The sequence below is a fragment of the Heterocephalus glaber genome, unplaced genomic scaffold (assembly GCF_053883595.1).
Source record: "Heterocephalus glaber isolate CG9 unplaced genomic scaffold, H.glaber_assembly_v1.0 deba00000470, whole genome shotgun sequence".
Classification (NCBI taxonomy): Eukaryota; Metazoa; Chordata; class Mammalia; order Rodentia; family Bathyergidae; genus Heterocephalus; species Heterocephalus glaber.
In genome coordinates, this window is record NW_028258145.1 from 12,521,376 (window position 1) to 12,538,684 (window position 17,309).

The 17,309-nt window shown below is 38.0% G+C and overlaps 1 pseudogene; it reads right to left on the reverse strand.

Annotated features, from left to right (window-relative positions):
• Window positions 1-651: 651 nt before the first annotated feature.
• Window positions 652-17,218, reverse strand: LOC101724279 (BCL2/adenovirus E1B 19 kDa protein-interacting protein 3 pseudogene; annotated as a pseudogene).
• Window positions 17,219-17,309: the final 91 nt, after the last annotated feature.

Consider the following 17,309-nt stretch of genomic DNA (forward strand, 5'->3'; position numbering starts at 1 on the left):
TCTCTTAATGTTGTTAATGTTTGCTTTCCTAAAGTTGTTTCACTTAAATAATATCTATTTTATTGATCTTCCCATAGAAACAAATTGGCTGATTTCTTTGATCTGATTTTCTATTCTTAGTTTTTTTTTTAAAGTTAAAATGTTACATTTATTTTAACACACCTGAATTAAGGGTGGAAAGGTGAAACAAATACAGTTATAATACACACAGCATCATATCAAAGATGCAGCCTTTCTAAAAATCATGCTGTAGAAAAGATAAAGAATGACATAATGGGGAACAGGCCTGATTTAATTAAGAAACTTTTATGATATTTGATTCTTAATCTTATCTAAGTACAATAATCTCCAATATTTGGCAATAATTTATTTTTTCTACTTCCAGACTTCTAAAGTAGACACAGATTTGCTTACAATAAAGTTAATTTTAAAAGCACACAAAAGTTGAGCACAAACAATTAAATCCAGCAATCCAGAGTATTGAAGGGTAAGAGAGACTAAATAACTGCCTTTGTCAGAAAACTGACCACCTAAGGTGACTACCAGGAGTCCTCACACTGGAAAAGCAACAGCTGCTTAGTGTACCAACTCACAGTGGAATTTCTAACTACATTGTTCTCTGTTAAGAACAATTTATATAATTAAGTGGGCTTTATAGACAATCTGCATCCATCTAAATTAAACATATTCTACAATAGTGTAATTATAAGGCCATGATATTTCTTTTGGGCAAACTCCTTAATGTAGTGATTTTAATATCAATGTTATTTGGGCCGGGGATTTGGCTTACTGGTTTCACCGCGTGCTGTGCAAGCAGAAGGATCTGAGTTCGATCCCCAGCACCAAAAAAAAAATATATATCAATGTTATTCATTCTTAAAGTGTTTTAACTGAATTAAAGTTACATATTTTTAAATACTACATACATCATGACTAGTATATTAAAATTATTTATATTATTTATATCTAATATCCAAAGAAATTTACCACCAAATTCATACAGTAGATATTAGTCTGCATGCTTATTAATTGATCCCATAGGTATAATTATAGATCAGCATGATTTTAGTGTCTATTCTTTCACTTTACTAATCTGGAATGCAGCATGTACAGAATAAACAAGTGGTGCAGCCACCCAAGGATCATGATAGCTCTTCAAGTTAGCTGTAACAAGCTCAGATACAAATCCCCACCGTGTGAACAAAGTTGGATCCAATTCTTCATCAAAAAGTGCTGGTGGAGGTTGTCAGACGCCTTCCAATATAGATCCCCAATCCAATGGCTAGTAGATGAGACAGCAGCAGAGATGGAAGAAAAACTTTCAGAAATTCTGCTGAGAAAATACCCCCTTTCTTCATAGCACTTGTGTTTCTCATACTGAGAGTAGCTGTGCGCTTCAGGTGTTTAAAGAGGAACTCCTTAAGAGGTATATCTTCTGGCCGATTTAACCAATCCCATATCCAAACTGAGCTTTTCTTCAAGATGCTTTCAACTTCTTTCCTTTTCTCAATATAATCTTCCTTGGACTGAGAGCTGTTTTTTTCTCCAATACTATGTGTATCTATTTCAGAAGCTCTATTAGTATCTTGTGGTGTCTGTGAGCAAGGTGGGCTGTCACAGTGAGAACTCTTTGAGCTACTCCGTCCAGATTCATACTGGGCATCTAGCAGTATTTTTTCCACGTCACCATTATAAATACAAACTGAGGTTGGAACACTGCTCCCATTCCCATTATTGCTGAAGTGCAATTCTACCCAGGAGCCCTGCAGGTTCTCCTCCTGCAACCCGAGGACCCCACTCTTCGATATGACACCAGAGGCTGCTCAACCATGGGTGACAACGCCTCAGCGGCGGTTGCACAAGAGCAGGCACGCGACAGACCCGCAGCTCTGCTTATTCTTAGTTTTTTGTTTTTTTGCTTTTTTTTTGGTACTGGGGATCAAACTTGGGACCTTGCGCTTGCGAGGCAGGAGCCAGAACCAGAGCTAAATCCCCGGCCCTATTCTTAGTTCTTAATACTGAATTATTTTACACATTTTAAAATTATCTTTTCCCCTTGCTTTGAGGTGAAGGCTTACTTCACACATTCATTTTATTCCTTTTCATTTTTTTTTGTCAAGAAACTCAGTGCTTATATATTATTGCTCAGAGAAGAATTTTCTTCTTCCTTCTTTTCCTTTCTGTCTTTTTTTCTGGAGTTCCTGACTACTATTTTCTAATCCTTTTTGTGATTTTCCTTATGACCTAAGGGTAATTTATCAGAGTGACTGTGGATGGATTTGTGCATTATCTGACCTGTTAATGAGGCTTGTGTTGTGTGTGTGTGTTTTTGTGTATGTGTTTGTGTTATTTAATAAACACTCATTTAATGCCTACTCATCTGATGGGGCACTGGACAAGAATTTCTGTGATTGACTAAAAAAAATCTCTTTTCTGTGGATTTCAAGGTTTGTTACTTTTGTTTTGTCTTGTCTTGTTTTTTGTTTTTTGGGTTGTTTTTTTTTGTGTGTGTGGTACTGGGGATCGAACTCTGGTCTTTGTGCTTGCGAGGCAGGCGGTAGAGCCACTGAGCTAAATCCCCAGCCCTTGTCTTGTTTTTTGTTGTTGTATTTTTTTTTTCTTTCTTGAGACAAAGTCTCACTGTGTAGTTCAGGCTGGCCTTAAACTCTCTATGTAGCCCAGGTTGGCCTCAAACTCTTGGCAATCCTTCTGACTCAGTCTCCCAAATGCTGGGATTACAACCGCCATGCCTGGTGATTTCAGTAATTTTTTATACTAAAGAACTTGATTGTTGAAGATAAAACTTACTTTGGGCTTTCTCTGTTTTTAAGGTAGAAAGTTTGAGTTGTATAAGTAGACAATTATGTGTGTGATCCCAAAATATGTAATTATAACAGGTTAACAGTATACATATACATAATTCCTTTATATTTTTTAAGACTGAGAGAGGTTATTATTGTTGATCACACAACAGGGTTTAGATCCATGTCAATTCATAATGGTAAAATCTTTTTAAACAAATGAAACTATACAATGTATACATATACACCATATATACATAGATGTTATATACATATACACCAAAGTGTATATGTATATAACAATATATATGCTATATATATAGGCATATATAATCACAAATCAACTTTACCTTCTTTAACATTTTTACCTGGAGATGTTATGTTAAAGAGCAAGTTAGAATGATAAGCTGTTTCATTCTTAAATGTTTCTTTCCTTTTTTTTTTTTTTTGTTATCGGGGATCGAACTCGGGACCTTGCACTTGCAAGGCAAGTGGCAGAACCACTGAGCTAAATCCCCAGCTCTGTTGTCTTTTTTTAAATGTTTTTGTTTTAAAGGAGCAGATATTACAAGACACAATGTGATATCTTCTATTGACTGCCCAATGTTATATAAAATTTTTAATTTGAATGTACTCTTTCCTTTTCCTCCAAATTCAGATTATCTAGATATAATTTAAACTTTTTAATACTGATAATTTAAAATTTTCAGTCCTTCCTTTTAGGAAATTTGTATTTAGCACATATTCAAGACAACATTAACACAGAGATTTTAGAAAATTGTCTCAACTTTACTAATATTTTACTAATTTTGCAAGCTTTACCAGGGATAAGAACCTACTAGGCAGTCTTGAAACAGTGGGATGACTGGAATCTATATTTAGTTTCTTATTCAGCAAATAACCAACACAAGTACAATTCAATTAATAAAAAACTTACTAATTTAGAAATTATCCAAAAATGGAGAGCAACATAAAAAATGGCATGAACAAAGAAAGTATATAAATTGTCATGTATTGTAAATAGAAAATTTTTTCATTTAATGGGATTGAAAATCACAAATTTACTTTTTTCCTTTCACAATAGACATGTATAAACCAAAATGAATATGGCAAAATTCCAAGACATAACATGACAATAACTATGAAGATAGTATTATGCAAACTCCAACCAGAATAAATCTAAAGTAGCTGTGTTAATTTCAGATAAATTGGATACAGAAAAAAATGCACTCTTAGAAATAAAAAGTAAGCAGGGGATTTAGCTCAGTGGTTCCGGCACCTGCCTCACAAGCGCAAGGTCCTGAGTTCGATCCCCAGCACAAAAAAAAAAAAAGTGAAAGAAATAAAAAGTAAAATGAATGCTCTGTTCATAATGGTATAGAGATTCAGATTATCACAAAGAAATACTAATTGTGATTTTATATATTATATTCTAAGATAATATACCCTTAAGCAGAAAAAAGAAAAATGATGAAGATAAAGTGTCTGTAGATGATGACAATGATGAGGAGGATAAACGGAGGAGGAGAAAGGTTAAGAGGAAGGAAGAGTAGTACATATTGGATAATATACAGCATTATGCTGAGGAATTTCAACAATCCATTCTCAAGTAAATTATAACACCTGTATATTAAAGAATACTTCAAAACTTGATTAATAAGTCTAACTCATTAGCCATAAAGACATAGGTATTCCTGACAACTGAAGGGTACATGGTTGGCCTGCGGATATAGGTTAGTGTTAAAGCCCTTACCAAGTATGTGAGAGGTCCAGGGTTTGACCTACACTGCTGCCAAAACAGTAAGAATACATGTTTTTATCACTCACACAGGGAGCATTAAAAAGAAATGAATATGGGCTGGGGATTTAGCTCAGTTGTTTTGCCGCCTGCTTCGCAAGCGCAAGGACCCGAGTTCAATCCCCGGTACCAAAATAAAAAACCAAAAACCAAAACAAAACAAAACAAAAAGACATGAATATGAACTTGCCTGTTGAGGAAGAATCAACACATAGACAATTTAAAAATAATACAAGGCAATAGTGTATTGTATTCTCACTTCAATTTTTGATATCAGGAAAAAGAAATGTAAAAAATTGTTATTTGCCAGGAGACTATTTGTATTAAAAATTACAAGAAAGTGGAAGAATGTAAAGCTATTTAAATAAGCACTGCTACAAATATTGTTTTTTACACTGACATTTTATATTTTTAAAGTATAAAAGTTGATGAGTTAAAAATTTACAGTGTTGTGTTTTATAGTTTGCTAAGTTTACACTACTTCCGGTGCTTCATGCTTTTATCATGCTTTTTTTTTTTAGAGCTCTGATGCTGACCTGAGTTTTCTGGTTTTTTACATTGTCGGATGCATAACTTTGATGTGGCATATATTTAGGTAACTTAATTGCAAGTCTTCTGCTGCACCACAATTATTCCATAGATATCATGTTTCTCTGCTTGTCATAGACATTTGACCTAAAATTATTCTTTCTATTTATTGGTATTTCCAGCTTCATGTGAATATTGTTCTTGTAGCAATATACAGAAAATGTATTATATAAAATATAGTATTAATAATTTCAAATCAATTGATTTGAAACGACCTAAAATTTAGAAAAAAAAGTAAACAAATCAGTCCTAAGGAAAAATCTTTATAGTACAAGGTTTAAGAAATTTTAGTTAAAAAAAAAAGAAATTTTAGTTCATATTTTAATACTTTCCCACAATTTTTAGGTGAATTAAGAATATCAGTGGTGAAATTTATAATTAATCTGAAATGTGCCAATACTTACTCAAACTCTTTCAGAAAAAAAGGAAAAGTGGGAAAATAATTTCTTTTAAGAGAATAGCTAAATTCTGTTACCTATCTCTGGCAATGGCATTGTATAAAACAAAGTTTACAGACTACTTTCCTTGTTGAACTAATATCATGTATTCTATTTCAAGTTGAGGTATATATTTTCAAGAGGGTATAGCATGACAAAATTAAGTTTATGAAATATAATTGAGTATGCTAGTTTCTTGGAAAAGAGATGTAATATCAATAAATTAAGAAAAATACAATAAAATCGAACACCTGTTTAGGATTACAAATAAACAACCACAAAAACAATTGTTACTAAATTAAGAGTAGGGGAAACTTTATAAATACCATCAATTGTCCTTTTAGAATCCTAAAGCAATTCTGACGTTTTATGGTTCAATTTTGAAAGCAAGAGTGAGACAGTTTTCTATGTCACCACTTTCACCAGACATTACACTGAATTTCTGGCCAATTCAATAAAGCCAAGAAACACACAGAAAAGCAAATTATGCTGAACAGGAAATAAATATAAGTGATAATAATTCCCAAAGGTATTAGTGTGTACATGTAAACCCACAAAAATTAATAAATTAATTATTGAATTTAGTGGATATGGAATACAAAAGTAATGGAAAAGTGTATTTCTATATTTCATTCATATACCATTTATGGGTGAAATTTAAAAATTTCACATTTACTCTATCTTAAAAGTATTAAGTATCTACAAATTGGGCCGGGGATTCAGCTCAGTCATTCCTGCGCCTGCCTTGCAAGCACAAGGTCCTGAGTTCAATCCCCAGTACAAAAAAAAAAACAACAAAAAACCAAAAGTGTTAAGTATGTACATACCCTGTAATGCTTTTGAAAAATAACATTGTTAGACTATAGAAAAATATTTGTGAACATAAAATTGAAAAAAGTGCTTCAGTAAGTATGAAAAATGCTCAATAATTGAAGAATGTTAATACTCTTCAATTTAATGTGCTGATTGAATCCAAATCTGGTAAAACTTCCAATTTTTTAAAAATTTTTTGTGAAAACTTCAATCTTTTCTAGGGTGGTGCAGCTTTCCATAATCCAATAAGTACTACTGGTCATATATATTCTGCTGGAAATTAGCAAATTATGTTGGTTTCTTTCTTTCTTTCTTTCTTTCTTTCTTTTTTTTTTTTTTGGTACCAGGGATTGAACTCGGTTCCTTGAGCTTGCACAGCAGGCAGTGAAACCACTGAGCTAAATCCCCAGCCCTTATGTTGGTTTCTTGATAAGTGATTACTCACTTATGGAGGTATGATTTAGATAGGTAAGTCTTATATTGCTTTGTAAAAAAAAGAAAGAGACTTTTTTAATAATACAAGAATAATTAGAATAAATAATAGCACTGTTCACTGCACCACAAAGAAATAAGTAGTATTAATTGGGAGTTATTCTGTATATAATATTCTTTTCCTTGCACCTAGAAGTGGAAAGGAAAACCAGGCCTGATGGAACATGCCTGCATTTCTAGCAGAGTGGGAATATCCGTCCACGGCTAGACTGGGCTCTCCCTCGCCGGCCCACTGAAGTCCAGCCAGGTCTATCTGCAGCTGGACCTCCCAGGCTCTCCCTCACTGGGTCCCGTGAGGTGCAACCCAGTCAGTCAACAGAAGGGCTGACCGGGCTGTTTATCGCCAATCCAGCCGAGGTCCATTGAGGGTCCGTCAGCAGACGAACCAACCGTGCTCTCTTTCGCTGGATCCCCTGATGTCCACCCGGTCCGTCCGGGGCCAGTTTATGAGGACCAGCAGCTTCTCTAATTCTATTTAACGGGATTCACTCCAGTAGGAACTGCAGATGATGCTCACACCCAGGATGTTTGTAAGTGAAAATGATTTCCCAGAGACAAAAGAGTGAGAGAGGGCCTACTAGCCTGATATTGAGGTTGTGATTGGGGAAAGTGTATTCTGATTCTGTGCATGTGTGTAGTAGAGACTGAGAATCCCTATGCTATTCATATACTCCTGACTGACCTTAGAACCTTGTGTATGAGCAGAGAACATTCAAAAGGGCCCATTGGAAAATAATATAAGCCCTGAGAAGAGCCTAAATTTTGACTATACACCCCTATTTACATTCAGATACATCAGCAGAGGATGCAAGCCTAACTAGTTTGGGGTACTTGACCACAGTCTTTGTCAAATCATGGCTGGCCACAAAAGACAACCAAAGGAAACTAGGTTGAATAATAAAAACAAGAATATATTTTTGAGCAAGACATCTGTGGCTGAAGACCATTGCAGGGTAGAAAGAATTCACTGATAAAGACTTCATATCAGCTATGTCATAAACAAACAGCTACAAGGGGCTGGGGATTTAGCTCAGAGGTTCCGGTGCCTGCCTCATAAGCGCAAGGTCCCAAGTTCAATCCCCAGTACCAGAAAAACCCCCCAAAACCCAGGGTTGCCATAATAACCATTTTCTTAACAACAACAACAGCAACAACAAAATTACAAGACTCAGAGAGAAACAGAAAAGTGTGAGGCATACTCAGGGAAAAGAGCAATCAATAGAAACTTTTTGGAGCAACCAAAATGTTAGATTTATCAAATAAAGATTTCAAAGAAGTTATAGTAAATATGTTTAAACAAAGAAAAAATATGTTCAAAGAATTAAAGGAAATTATAACAACAATGAATGAACAAATAATGATCCTTAATCCCAACAACAATAATCTCTATTATTTATTAAAAATAAACAGTTTGCCATGCCTGCCTCGCGAGTGCAAGGTAGTGAGTTCGATACCCAGTACCCCCCCCACCAAAAAAATTTGGTGTTGAAGAGTGCAACTGTATAAGGAATTCACTCAAGGATTTCAGCAGAAAATTCATGATGGCAGAAGAAAAAATCAGTAAATTCAAAGATAGATCAATAGAAATTATCTACTCCAGACAAAGAAAGGAAAGATGGTGTGTATTAATGAGTATTTCAGAAAGAGAGGAGAGAGAAAAAAAGAGCAGAAAAAAGTATTTGAAAAATAATGCCTCAAAAATCCTGAAATTAAATGAGTTACTCTGCACAGCTAGGGTGTTGGTTCAGTCTGGCTCACCCCAGAGCCCCAGTCTTCATCTCTTGGTCACACAGCCTGTATAGAGTCACAAGCCAGACAGAGTGACCTTCTGAAGAAAGTGACTACAGGCTTGCTCAGCCTTATAAAAACCTCAGGCCTCATGATTTCTATTTTGTTTTGGGTGTTTTTTTTGTTTTTTGAGACAGAGTTTCACTCTGTAGTTCAGCTGGCCTTGAACTCACTATGTAGCCCAAGCTGGCCTTAAATTCTCAGTGGTCTTCCTGCCTCAGCCTCCTGAGTGCTGGGATTACAAATGTGTGCCACCATGTCCATATAGGCCTCATGATTCCTAAATGACATTGTCCTAAACCCTAGTTTTGCAACTCAAAGTCCCTTCTCTATGGCTGGAGTTTTGAGTGATTTGTTGCAAACCACTCTTGAGGAATTCCAGCTCCTCTTTAGGGGAATTTTAAATGGTAGGAGAATAAAGAAAGGGTCAGGATCTTGAGCTGAGGATGCTGTGTGTAGAGACACTTCAGCTTTGGGAGAGGTTCTGGTGGGTGTTTGTGAGAGGGAAAGAGCTCTCCCCATCCTTCCCCCTGGGTGTCCGTATTCACGTACACTATACTCATACCCCATACAACATCCATAACCTGCCTCTGCCTTGCTCCTGACACTACACTGGAAGATATCTATTCCAGGAATTTTGCACAGAACCACCTATCCTTCAAGGATTTTTTCTTGCTGAACAAGTTCAAGCTATCCTCACAAAAGCCCTGAGACTTCCCTTGAGGAATAATGCCCAGGGCTGGAATATACAAACTAGACATGAGAGAGGAGACCACTCCTCCGTTATGGAATCGGGCAACTATGGGTTTGTTTGTTTGTTGGGGGTTTCTTTGTTGTTGTTGTTTTTTTTGGTACCGGGGATCGAACTCCGGTCCTTGCGCTTGTGCAGCAGGCGATGAAACCACTGAGCTAAATCCCCGGCCTTCTTTGTTTTTTTTTTGGTACCAGGGATCGAACTTGGGACCTTGCACTTGCAAGGCAGGTGGCAGAACCACTGAGCTAAATCCCTGGTCCTTGGACAACTATGGGTTATCTGTATTATTAGGCAACTATAGGTTAACTAGGTAACTATGGTCTTTGTGGAATATACCTGAGTAGCCATGACAACTTCTGTAATCTGTCACCAAAGGAGCTTAACGGACTCAGAAAACCCTGCCAGAACTCTTTGCCCACACCTGCTGCTCTGCTTTGTGTAAATACTGCTTGCTATATTCCCAGGGAAACTCCAATGAAAGTAAGCCTCATAGATATAAAAAGAGGTATATACAGAAGAACAAACTTCTATTTGGGGCTCTCGAGACTGACACGAGTCACTTGCTGAGCTGCCACCATTAAAAGCCACTTTTTGCTCCTATCTTCATGTTAAGACTGGTCTATCACAGTTTCCTGCTCCAGACAGGGAAAGCTCATACCGAAAATTACATTAAAAAGATACATATTGTCCATGTGTTAGCTTTCCATCACTCTGACAAATACCTGAGATGATCAACTGATAAAGAGAAAACTTTTATTTTGGCTTACAGTTTTGGAGTTTATAATTCCTGGTTCGTTGGCCCAGTTGCTTTTGGGCCTGTGGCAAGGAGCATGTGGCAAAACAAAAACCAATCACCTGTCACAAACAAGCAGCAAAAAAGAGAGAGGAGGGGTTGGGCTCTGAAGGACACATCCCCAGTGACCTAAAAGCCTCCCACTAAGTTCCGTTTTCTTAAAGGTTCCACTACCTTCCACCACCACCCTGTGGACCAAGCCTTTAGAGACATTTAAGATCCAAACTATAGCGGTACATAAATGTTAAAAAGTAATTCATGCTGCCGGGAATTTAGCTCAGTGGTTCCGCCATCTGCCCCTCAAGCACAAGGACCCAAGTTCAACGCCCAGTGCCAAAAAAAAAAAAAAAAAAAAAGTAATTAATGCAAATGCATGATTTGCAAGGAGAGCTTGCTAAATTCATCTTATCAGAGAAAGGCAGAAAGGACATTTTCAATTAACTCCTTCCTGTTGTGAGAGCTTGTCATTTTCTTGGTTAACCTCCTAATTGTAAAAAAAAAAAAAAAAAAAAAAGAAAAAAGAAAAGAAATCATCTTATCAACTGTTTATAAGCAGAACTCTCTTTTCTCTCCTTCAAAAGTTCCCTAATGGCCTGGGGATTTAGCTCAGTGCCACTGTGCCTGCCTGGCAAGCACAAGGGTCTGAGTTTGATTCTCGGTACCAAAAAAAAAAGTTAAAACAAAAGTTCTCTAGTAAGTACTTCAGGGACAGGCTCTGTGTGAGAAGCTAAAAGGTAAAGTTGAAATGGGGATCCTTGAGCTTGTGAATGAATGATTGTAACAGCACGTGCTTAGCATTGTGCAATTAGCACAGGCAGGTGTCTGAGGAGGAGTGGACATTCCTCTTCCAGGTTAAGGGTCAAAGGCTACACTGAAGGCTATGGTAGTTCCATCTCCAAAGTGCTTGAAAGTGATCAAGACTTCAGGCTAAATAAATCCTAAATATTATATTCAGTGGGATTGTGAGAGGGAAAGTTCTGGCTAATTAAAGGTTTTGATTCATAGAGATTTAATGATCTATCTGGTACATGGTTTGTCAGTTTGAGAGTGGTTAATATATACTCAACATTAAAATGCCATCCAACATACTGTAATTTGACCTTGATGGTCATCAGGGCACTTAAAATACTCTGGGTGAGAGGGTGTGGCAAATGCAATAGGAAGACTTAATAAGAGCCCATGCATTTGAAACTGAGGACTCTGCTTCCAACAAGCCATTGTGAGTTTGCTGTATGGCTCCAATGGAATAAATGCTATGTTTTACAAAGATTAATTTGGATATGGTGTTAGGGAAAGGTTGGACAGGTCAAGAAGCTAAGGCAAGAGAAGTAGCTAAGGGTAGCCACAGTAACAGCAGCTTGGCAGGATTGTGGTGCTATTAGAGACAAAAATGAAGGAAAAAAAGTTTTAGTCCTTTTGGTGTCTAAGACACAGAGGCAAGAATAGTTCAGGATTTTGAGGCATTCTTCTTAGGTGCAACACCCAGAGACCCAAGTAAGAAAGCTGCAGAGGCTGTAACTCTGACCTTCTCTAGCCATGTTCCTCCCTACAGATGAGATGTTACTGTGTGAAGTTGATATGGAAAAGTTTTAGATAACTTAATAGATTGAATATTAAGGTAGTTGTAGAAGCAAAATAAGTAATGTGTTCTTTTAAGATTTGCTTTTCCTGTAACTCCTTGTTTAAGGTAACGATTACCTGAATTTAAGGGGTAACTTCATTAACCTTACAAAGTTACCATGCCAGGGTGAATTTACAATGTATATGTGCCTATCTCGTGTCTGTGACTTGTAAATAGGAACTGGAATTGTATTTACACATCAAAGACCACTAGGGATGAGATAATGGCTAAAAAAGATATAAAAAGGGAAATGATGAACAAAGTGGGCTTGGATACTGACCAGACTAGTTTCCGGTGTTCCCACCCTCTCGTGAGAAGAAATTTTATTATTTTACCTGAATTCTGTGTCTCTGTGTTTTTCTTTCCGAGATTTCTGTAACATCTGGTGCGTTAGCTGGGAATCGGGAATGAAATAGCCCTTTTGGGCATCAGCCTGAACCCCACCAGAGGGAGTGGCTCTCTGTCTCCTAGAGAGGAAAGGTGCACCCCTGGGACTAATTTCCTAGGCTCCCCAAGAGGACACAGAGATCTGCTCACTGGGTGGAGGTTTGCCCGAACCCGAAGAGACTACAAAAGGAGGACTGCTGCTCTTGGTGTCTCATCTGTCTCTTTCCTTTGGTGGGTGAGGAACCCCAGGAAACCCCCCCAGTCATTAAACTTTCGGTTTTGCCTTGTGAATTTGTATTTTGTAACTTTGGGCAAATACAGCGCAGGGGCCTGATCACTCCTTGTGCTTTGCCATTTGAGAAGATAGCTCCTCCCATTTGTTTTGGTTCACTTTGTGAACTTTGGGCTAACATAGTGCAGGGGCCTGATCACCCCTTGCGCTTTGCCATTTGGGGAGGTAGCTTCTTTCATTTACTTTGGTTATGGTTAGGGGGTCACCGGGAGGGAATGTGATCTGAATAAATGTGTGAGTGAAAGAGTTCTGGATAGGAGTGTGTGAAATGAGCTGTGGAACAAGACAGAGGGAGGAAGCACTTGAGTTTAAAGACTCCTCCCCGAGTCATAGAATTTGTGTGTGGTCGCCTTTAACAAAGGCACAATGGTGAGCTTAGGTGACAGCCCACCTTACACCTTACCCTGAAGGGATCTTATGATGGCCGAGAGGCCTGCAGCCAGGCAGGCAAGCAAGTGATCCCCACCTTTGTTTGTCTTGCGTCTCCATACAAGGGTACCCACACACACACCAACACTCTGATCAGCCGGTCGGTTGTGGGGACAGAAACATCCCATCCTACTGTTTTGGAATGCATGCTTAAGAATTTTAAGAAAGGTTTTACTGGAAATTATGGTATTAAGATGAAACCCCAAAACTTAGAGCCTTTTGTGAGTTAGAATGGCCCAAGCTTTGCCTAGCTTGGCCAACTGAGAGATCCCTAGGTGAGGGTCTCCTCTGGTCCTTCTGGCTAACAGTCACCACCCTTGGATGGGAACATCTAGATCAATTTCCTATATTGATTTATGGCTCAAATTGTGCCACAGAATGCCTCCTTGGCTTCATATGTGTGCCCTGGAAGCAAAAAGCAATATCCTGGTCCTCTGTCAGAAAGGGGACGATGCTGAAAAGTAACCAGTTCTTTCAGATCCAGACCGAGAGAATTTAGACTTTCCCCCTCTTCTTGAGTTGCTAAATTCATAGGTTTGGAGGAGGTGGGGACAGAAGCATGAAAACTGCTTGGCTTCAGAGCACCATGCTGTGGTCAGACTCAAAGAGGATTGAATAGGGCTTACACTCAAATTTTAAAAATTAGTAAAAAAAAAAAAGTAATGGATTAAAAACAGCTAAAAAAAAAACCTCTGAAGGACATAAAGCCAGAGAAAGTAAGAAATTTTACAAGGGTTACAAATTTTAGCTAATTGATAAATGTATCTCTTTCAGTTTGAAAAGTTAGAAATTTTAGTTAATTGATAAATATGTTTCAGTTTGAAAAGTTACAAATTTTAGTTAATTGATAAATGTATCTGTGTTTCAGTTTGAGTTGATGTTTAATTGGTGTGGTTAAAGTATTGTACATCGCAAATTCTTCAATTGTAATTACAAGGTTAACTTGCTTTTTTCTGTACTTTGGTAATTCTATTGGCAGCCAACCAAATTTAAAGTGTAACAATCTGAGAACAAAAAAAGGGACACTTTAAAATTTTAACAGCTAAAGACAAGTTTGTGATAAAAGGTCTATAGTGAGAAAAAATATATTTAAAAGCTATAAGTAAAAGGGATACAATTTTGATATAAAAAAGTTTTGTATGTTTGTCTTGTTAAAAAGATAAAAAAAAATACAAGACCAGAAGGCCTAGGTATGTCAAAAGATGTGGGAAAGTGATTTATCAAAAAATGTGTATGTTTGTTGGTGTCAAGTATGTTATAAAAAGTTTAAATATGTTTACATTAGTTGTCATCAAAGGGTTAAATTCTAAATATGTTACTATAATATGTGTACATTGGGCATCTTCAAAGGGTTTAAGAGCCAACAGGTTACAATATGACCTGCTTTATAGTGAGTTAGAAAAAACACTGTTGGAAAAAGGCACAAATACGTCAGACCAAGGTGCGATATTTGAGATTTGACTTTAAAAAGGATTAAAAAAGAGGCTTGGTCCAGAGAAAAAAGTCATTTATTCTCTGCCAAGACCCCTCCAAAATGCTTCAATTATTTGATTCCATCTTTGCTATCCATTGTCCTAATTGGGAGGACTGTAAAGAACTTTGTAAAACTTTGTTAACCTCTAAAAAATACAGAGAGTTTTAGGAAAAATTAAAAAGTTAATGCCACTAGAACACCAGGTGCTATGCAGAATCCAGATGCTTGATATGAACAGCAATTCCCAGTAAATGTGTGGCCCAATTGGGATCCCAATACCCAAGCAGGACAGGAAAACTTGAGAAATTATCAGACAGCCCTTTTAGCAGGAATGTGGGCTGCAAGTATAAAAGGCCTACAAATATAATTAAAGTGCTAGAAACACAGCAGGAGCCTGATGAGAGCCCTGAGAGATTTTATGAGTAGCTCTGTAAAGTTTACAGAATGTACACACCTTTTGATCCTACTGTTCCTGATAACCATCAGTTAATTAATACAACTTTTGTAACCCAGTCAGCACCAGTCATTAGAAGGAAAATCCAAAGGCAGGAGACTTGGGAAGGCATAAATATAATGCAATTGTTACAATTAGCTGGGAAAGTGTATGTAAATAGACAGTGAAAGAGAAAGAGAGCCAGGAAGGAAGATAGCAGTAGCTATGGGAGCCAAGGAAGAGAAGGAAAAAGAAAGACAAGGCTCAAGGAAAAGAAAAAGCAGGACTTGAAGGAAAGGAAGGATACTGACACATTGTTGCCTGTGATGGAGGACAGTGACTGACACAGACTGGGCTCAATGCAGCTAGGCCCCCATGAGCCCATGGTCGATATATAGATAGGGGGCCAAAATATGTCCTTAATGGTGGAGAGTGGTGCAGAACATTCAGTAGTAACAGCTCCAGTTGCCCCTCTGAGCGGAGAGCACTTCCAAGTGATCAGTGCCACTGGAATTTCAGAAAAGCACCAGTTTTGCTATGAAAGGACATGTGAAATTGGAGGACATAAAGTGAAACATGAATTCTTGTATATGTCAGAATGTCCTATTCCATTATTAGAAAGAGCTTTATTATCTAAATTGGGAGCTACAATAACTTTCACCCAATGAGGAAATGCATCTCTGCATTTAGACCCAGGAAGAGATCTCATCATGATGGTGACAACTAAAAGAGAGGGTGAATGGCAATGTTGCAATGTGGATGATGTTTTCCAGGCTCTGCAAGAATTAAGAACTATGTTTCCTACAGTGTGGGCAGAGGAATCACCCCCAGGCTTACCTAAGAATCATCCACCCACAGTTATAAATTTAAAAGACAATTTGGCCCCATTGGTGTAAAACAATACCCAATGTCCAGGCAAGCCCAAATTGGAATTAAGCCCCCTATCATGAGATTAAAGGAATTTGTACTTATTAGAGAATGTATGTCACCTTGGAACACCCCTTTGCTGCCTGTTTGGAAACCTGTGGGGACTATAGGCCAGTGCATTTATGGGCTGTAAATGACAGAACAGTAACACTGCACCCAGTGAGTGGTCCCTAACCCCTATGCTTTGTTGGATCTGATACCTCCAGAAACAGCATGGTTTACTTGTTTGGATTTAAAAGATGCCTTCTTTTGCCTTCTCATCACTCTCCTCAGTCAATCCATCTTTGCATTTGAATGGGAAGACCCCAGTGATGGCAAAAATACTCAGTTTACTTGGACTAGATTGCCACAGGGATTTAAAACTCACCCATGCTTTTTGAGGAAGCCCTAGCCAAGGACTTGCTTGCCTTCCCCATGGAACAATATAGCTGTGTCCTGCTGCAGTATGTGGCTGACTTACTGTTATACAGCTCAACCCAAGAACGGTGCTGGGAAGGCACCAAAAAAGTTTTTGCTGCACTTACAAGAAAACTGGATATAAGGTATCATGGGAGAAAGCCCAGATTTGTGTACAGCATGTTACATATTTAGGATTTCAAATAACACAGGGCATGCATTGCCTAGGAAATGAAAGGGTATTAGTGCCATCCCTAAGCCCCAAACAAAGAAACAACTGAAAAGGTTTCTTGGGGTGGCAGGCTTCTGTAAAATTTGGATTCTGGGTTTTACAGAAATCTTTAAACTCCTTTATGAAGCCCTAAAGGGACAAGAGGAGAATCATCTGCACTGGACTATGGAACAGGAGGAAGCTTTTTTAAAAATTTAAAATTGACTTAGGCAGCCACCCCAGCCCTTGGCATATCAGATGTAAAGCGGACTTTTGTTCTTTATGTGACTGAAAAAAAAACCATGTGGCCCTTGGAATGTTGACCCAAGAAGTAGGCCCATGGAATCAACCAGTGGCATATTTGTCTGAAAATTTAGATTCAGTAACAAAAGGATGGCCTCATTGTTTTGGGGCCTTAGCAACTTCAGTTCTGTTGATTCAAAAAACAGACAAGCTGACTTTAGGTCAGGAACTGACTGTGCAGGTTCCACACTGGGTCCTAGAACTGCTAAACACAAGGGAGCATCATTGGCTCTCAAATAATTGGGTTACTCAGTATCAAGCCCTTCTCTGTGAGAATCCCCGCTTGTGGTTTATCTCTATAAAAACTTTAAATCCTGCTACCTTCTCACCCACAGAGACAGGCCCTCCCAATCATGACTGCTCGAGTGTCACTGATGAGCTCTTTTCCAGCTGCCCTGACTTGCAAATGACACCCTTGTGCGATGCTGACCTCATTCTGTTCACAGATGGGAGCAGCTTCGTGGAAGATGGGGTTCATCATGCTGGATATGCAGTAACCATGAAGGATGAGGTGGTCCTAGCCAGGGCCATCAGTGCAATGTGCTAAGCTCTGGGCACTAATACAGGCATTC